This window comes from Otolemur garnettii, unplaced genomic scaffold (genome assembly GCF_000181295.1).
Source record: "Otolemur garnettii isolate 467f Iridium unplaced genomic scaffold, OtoGar3 scaffold00038, whole genome shotgun sequence".
Taxonomy (NCBI): domain Eukaryota; kingdom Metazoa; phylum Chordata; class Mammalia; order Primates; family Galagidae; genus Otolemur; species Otolemur garnettii.
Window position 1 is genome coordinate 8,702,465 of NW_003852433.1, and position 5,696 is coordinate 8,708,160.

Here is a 5,696-nt window from a genome sequence, read left to right on the forward strand (position 1 = left end):
CAGGCGCCTGTAGTCCCAGCTACATGGGAGGCAGAGGCAGGAGACCCACTTGAGCCCAGGATTTGGAGGTTGCTGTAAGCTGTGATGCTACGGCACTCTACCCAGGGCGACAGCTTGAGGCTCTGTCTCAAAAAAAAAAAAAATGTATTTATCATTTTTGCTTCTCCTTCTGTCCAATCCAGCTTCCTTTCCCTTTTCACACAGATATTGATGCCAAGAGCTCCGCCTAAAGAATTTCCTGCATGGTAAATTCTAGAGATTAAGGGTTTCAGGTGTTTATCCTAAGTCTACAACCAGGCAAACAAAATGAAGGATTATTAGATTCTCAACAAAATTTTCTTTAACTCTCCCCAAGCTCCTTACTCAGTCTCTCTCTCTCTCTCCCTTGCCAGCCCTTCCTTTCCTCTCCTTACTCCCAAAATACCCTCATCAGCTTCAGTGTGATTTAATGAGCTGCCCTCCCAACCTGCTTCTTAGCCATTTTTATTTATAGTAGAACCTCTGTAATTTGATCACCTTAGGGACTGTAACAAATTGATCCACACACAGAAGTTGTCAACCTAAGAAACTAGGCCTACTGTACTGATACATACATGTAGCGCATGTCTAGGCTATGAAAATTAGGCCAACTTAAGGAGGTGGTTAATGTAGGGAGGTGGCACCCATGGAGGTTCTACTGTATTAACTAATTAATTTATTTTGTCATGGAGAATGTTTCTCAAAGTCCTGTTTGTGATTAACTAACCTTGGGACTTGGAAAGGTGAAGTGGCTTCAGGCAGTGTGTGGGAAATTTCCTTTATAGATGTTTTAGTCCCTTTTGGTGGAAAAAACAGAAACTACTGAAGGGCATACATTGGCTCAAAATTAATCATGAACCAGGTTTGATATCCATCAACCTGATCCTACCAGAATGTTCTGATTTTATCAGATTTGCCTCCCTCAGGAGACAGTAGGTAATCCAATCCACCCTCACCTCTATTTGAGCATAGACGAAATTAAGCCAATGAGAGATGAACCCAAAAACATTCTAGATTCTGGGTGCATATCCAGAATAATTGGAACCAAGGTCTTGAAGAAGTTTAGCCATGTTTCTAGCAGCCATTATTATTCACAATAGCCAAATGGTGGAAGCCACCCAAGTGTCCATTGATGGATAAATGGATAAACAAAATGTGGCATATACATACAACAGTCTTAAAAAGGAAGGAAATTTTGACACATGGTACAACATGGACGAACCTTCAGGACATTATATTAAGCAAATAAATCAAGTGAACACAGCTTCAGAGATCCCTGTGCCATCAGCTGAATTGTAGTTGTGATTTGCATTCCAACTTTTCCCTCTGTCCAATCCTGCTTCCTTCACTTCCCCACAGGTGTTGATGTCAAGAGCTATCACTAAAGAATTCCCTGTATGGCTAAATTCTAGCGGAGTGTTTCTCAACTTTTTTATCTCATGGCACACTTGAACCTATAGTTAAATATCTGTGGCATACTTAAATGACGTTGATCCCCCCCAAAAAGTGAAAAAGGAATATACTCACTGTGCTTTGAACTTCTTTCAAAAATTATTTTATTTATTTATTTAGACAGAGTCTCAAGTCACCCTGGGTAGAGTGCCGTGGCATCAACCTAGCTCACAGCAACCTCAAACTCTTGGGCTCAAGCGATCCTCCTGCCTTAGCTTCCCAAGTAGCTGTGACTACAGGTACCCACCAAAACACCCAACTAATTTTTCTATTTTCAGTAGAGATGTGGTCTTGCTCTTGCTCAGGCTGGTCTCAAATTCCTGAGCTCAAGCAATCTTCCCACCTCGACTTCCCAGAGTACTGGAATTACAGGCATGAACCCCCATGCCAGGACTTTTTGAAAATAATTTAAATGGCTAGGCACCCCTAGCGCCAACCCAGGCCAGCTAAACAACAATGACAATTGCAACAAAAAATAGCCAGGTATTGTGGTGGGCACCTGTGGTCCCAGCTACTTGGGAGGTTGAGGCAACAGCATCGCTTAAGCCCAACAGTTTGAGGTTGCTGTGAGCTGTGATGCCATGGCACTCTACCAAGGGCAACATAGAGAGACTCTGTCTCAAGAAATAATAATCATTTAATTAATGATCTTTTAAAATCTTCCACAGCACACCTAAAAACCAGTGTGCCATGGCACGCCAATTGAAAATCACTGTTCTAGAGATAAAGATCTAAATCTTCTCATTAGCTAAAGGTGAGTATCAATTCCAGCCTTGAGACCAATTGTGATGGCAGATGCTATAGTTCTTCCCGGTAACCATGTCCTCTTGAGTTCTCCCTCAGGAAGAGAGGCCTGCTAGAGTCATGGAGGAGCTGGTTCCTGACATGGATCTGGTAGATACAGTGAGGTGCCCTCAGATCTCCCTTTAAGGAAGAACTTGCTGCCCAGCTGGGGGGAGTATGGTCCACTCCTGCAGGGTCAGCTTCATCTAAGGTCCCACCCTTTCCAGGGCAGCTAAAAGAATGAGGGCATATAAAGAGATGGTTATCTTGGCCCAAGAGCTTCCTATTGGGCTGATGAATACTCTGTTAAGTTTGCATTAGAAACTGACTCCTGCCTCTTCCCATTCTTTTTTTTTTTTTTTGAGACATAGTCCCACTAGGTCACCCTTAGTAGAGTGCTGTGGCATCACAGCTCATAGCAACCTCAAACCCATGGGCCCAAGCGATCCTGCCTTAGCCTCCCAAAAAGCTGGGACTACAGGTGCCTGCCACAACGCCCAGCTATTTTTTTGTTGTAGTTGTCATTATTGTTTGGCAAGCTTGGGCTAGATTCGAACCTGCCAGCTCTGGTGTATGTGGCTGGTGCCCCAGCTGCTGAGCTACAGACGCTGAGCCCCCTCTTCCCATTCTTCAAACACGTTGTCTCCCAAAACTCCTTCTCAGTGTCAGCTTGTGTTGCACCCAACCTACAACACAGGACTGACACTTCTAGCTGAAGTACTCTTAGCCTGTCTTATTATCTATCTCATTGTGGAAGTTGAGTAAATGTTTGTTGAATAAATAAATCAAATTCATAAACATTTATTAAGTATTCACGATGTTAAAGGCATTATAATGGTTATATAAGAAAGAATAAGAAATTCTGAGGCAGAACACTGAGGCTCATGCCTGTAATCCTAGCACTTTGGGAGGCCAAGACAGGAAGTTTGCTTGAGGTCAGGAGTTTCAGACTAGCCTGAACAAAAGCAAGACCTTATCTCTATTAAAAATAGAAAAAAAATCATTGGGCATAGTGGTGTATCTGTAGTCCCAGTTACTTGAGGGGCTGAGGCAGCAAAATCACTTGAGCCCAGGAGTTTGAAGTTGCAATAAGCTTTGTGTGTAATGACACCACTGGACTCTAGATGGAGTGACAGAGGGAGATTTTTGTCTCAAAAAAAAAAAGCTCACTCCTGTAATCCTAGCACTTTGGGAGGCTGAGGTGGGTGGATCATCTGAGCACAGGAGTTCTGAGAGGAGCCTGAGCAAGAGCAAGACTCCGCCTCTACTAAAAATAGAAAAACTAGCCAGGTGTTGTTGCCGGCACCTATAGTCCCAGCTACTTAGGGGCTAAGGCAAGGGGATTGCTTCAGCCCAAGAGTTTGAGGTTGCTATGAGCTGATGCCATGGCACTCTACTCAGGGTGACAAATTCAGACTCTATTAAAAGAAAAAAATAGTCAATTGTGGCAGTGTGTGCCTATAGTCCCAGCTACTGAGGAGGCTGATGCTAGAGGATCACTTGAGCCCAAGAATTTTGAGGTTGCTGTGAGCTATGGTGATGCCACAGCACTCTACTCAGGGCAGTAGAGTGAGACTTTATCTAAAAAAAGAAAAGAAGGCAGGAAGGAAGGAAGGACAGAAGGAAGGAAGGAAGGAAGGAAGGAATTAATTCTGTCTTCCATGGGGGCTTACCTTGACTGCTCTCGTAGCTTACACAAGGACAAAGTAACCACAGTAAGTAGCAGGGTTGGATACCATGCGTAGGTCCATCAACAGAGGTCCACCAAGGATACTCTAGGTTTCTTATTGCTAAAATCCAGCTGCTAGTAGAAGGGGATCAATATGGCATCAATCTTCAGAGACATTAGTCACAACTAGCAGGTGGCAGGTCTGGGACATATATCAGACCCCTCTCACTTTGGAGAAATTAGAAATTCATCCTTTTAAGCTTATTATATCTGGTTATGTGTTTGCCTCTCCTTTCCAAATATCTCTACTAGCACCATCTGGTGGCCTGAAGATGTCTATCCCTACCTTAATCATCCTAGGCCCAGGTACCAGACAACTAGAGACAGTCCCTATAGCCCAGAGCCTGTTGAAATGATTCAAATTGGCTAATCCTAAACCTGCTTATCCCACCTCACCTGTTTCCTCCTGTGGAAACCACAGTAAAGGTTCTTGTCCACATTTTCCCCATTCCTTCTGCCTCCGGCCTGACCCTGGTGCGTCCCTAGTAGCCCTGCTTGATGAGGTGTGCCCCCTTCTGTTACACACTGTGAAAAATAAACTGTATTTTCAATAGCAATTGTCTACTGAACTATAGGCCTCACAATACCTGGATAGTAATGAAATCTACATTTTCTAATAACTGTTGAAGGCTCATTTAACGTGTTGGCAAATCATACCTTGCAGAATGGGTGCTGTCTTGAAGCATATGTTTTATTCCTTGCACTAACAAGTGATACATGGTACTATGCCTCTATAGCTGGTATAGGGTTGGAAAACAGGGGGTGGTCTTTGTCACAATTACACCCAGTGACCCACTTGCAGATTTTGTGCTTTTCATCCCTGTAAGCTTGGTCTCCATAGGGTAAGAGTTTCTAATTTCTGGAAGAGCACTTAAACCAAGGAACACAGCCAGCATTCCACTGAATTAGATGTTAAGACTACACAGTATCTAGTTTGGTTCCTCATTTCATTGAATGAACAGGCAGAGAAGGGAGTTGCTATACTGCCTGTGTTAGTCATTTCTGATTGTCATGGGGAGCTAGGATCGCTGCTTCTTCTTCTTCTTTTTTTTTTCAGACAGAGCCTCAAGTTGTCACCCTAGGTAGAGGGCTGTGGCATCACAGCTCATAGCAACCTCCAACTCCTGGGCTCAAGCGAGTCTCCTGCCTCTGCCTCCCAAGTAGCTGGGACTACAGGCGCCTGCCACAATACCTGGCTGTTTTTTGGTTGCAGCCGTCATTGTTGTTTTGGCGAGTCTGGGCTGGATTTGAATCTGCCAGCTCAGGTGTATGTGGCTGGCGCCTTAGCTGCTTGAGCCACAAGTGCTGAGCCGGGATTGCTGCTTCTTAACAGGGGCAGGAAACAGAATGTCTAGAACCGAGAGGATTCCCTAACACATCAATGATTCTTCCATCCTTGGGATGACTATTGATGGGCAGTTACAACTGTGTCCTGGCAAGGGCACCTAAACGGTTATACCCATTGGGGATGGATATCTGGGTAATCCCATCAGGAAAATCAACTGAAGTATTAGCTGAAGATGAGGGAAATCTAGATGGGTAGTAGAAGAGAGAGATGATTATGGCCATAGAAATAGCTGTACCAATACAGACTGTGTATTAGTTTCTTATTGCTACTATAACAAATTACCATGAATTTAATGGCTTCTCTGTACCACATTGGAAGAAGAGTTGTTTTGGGCCACCCGTTAAATATACAAACACTAATGAAAGT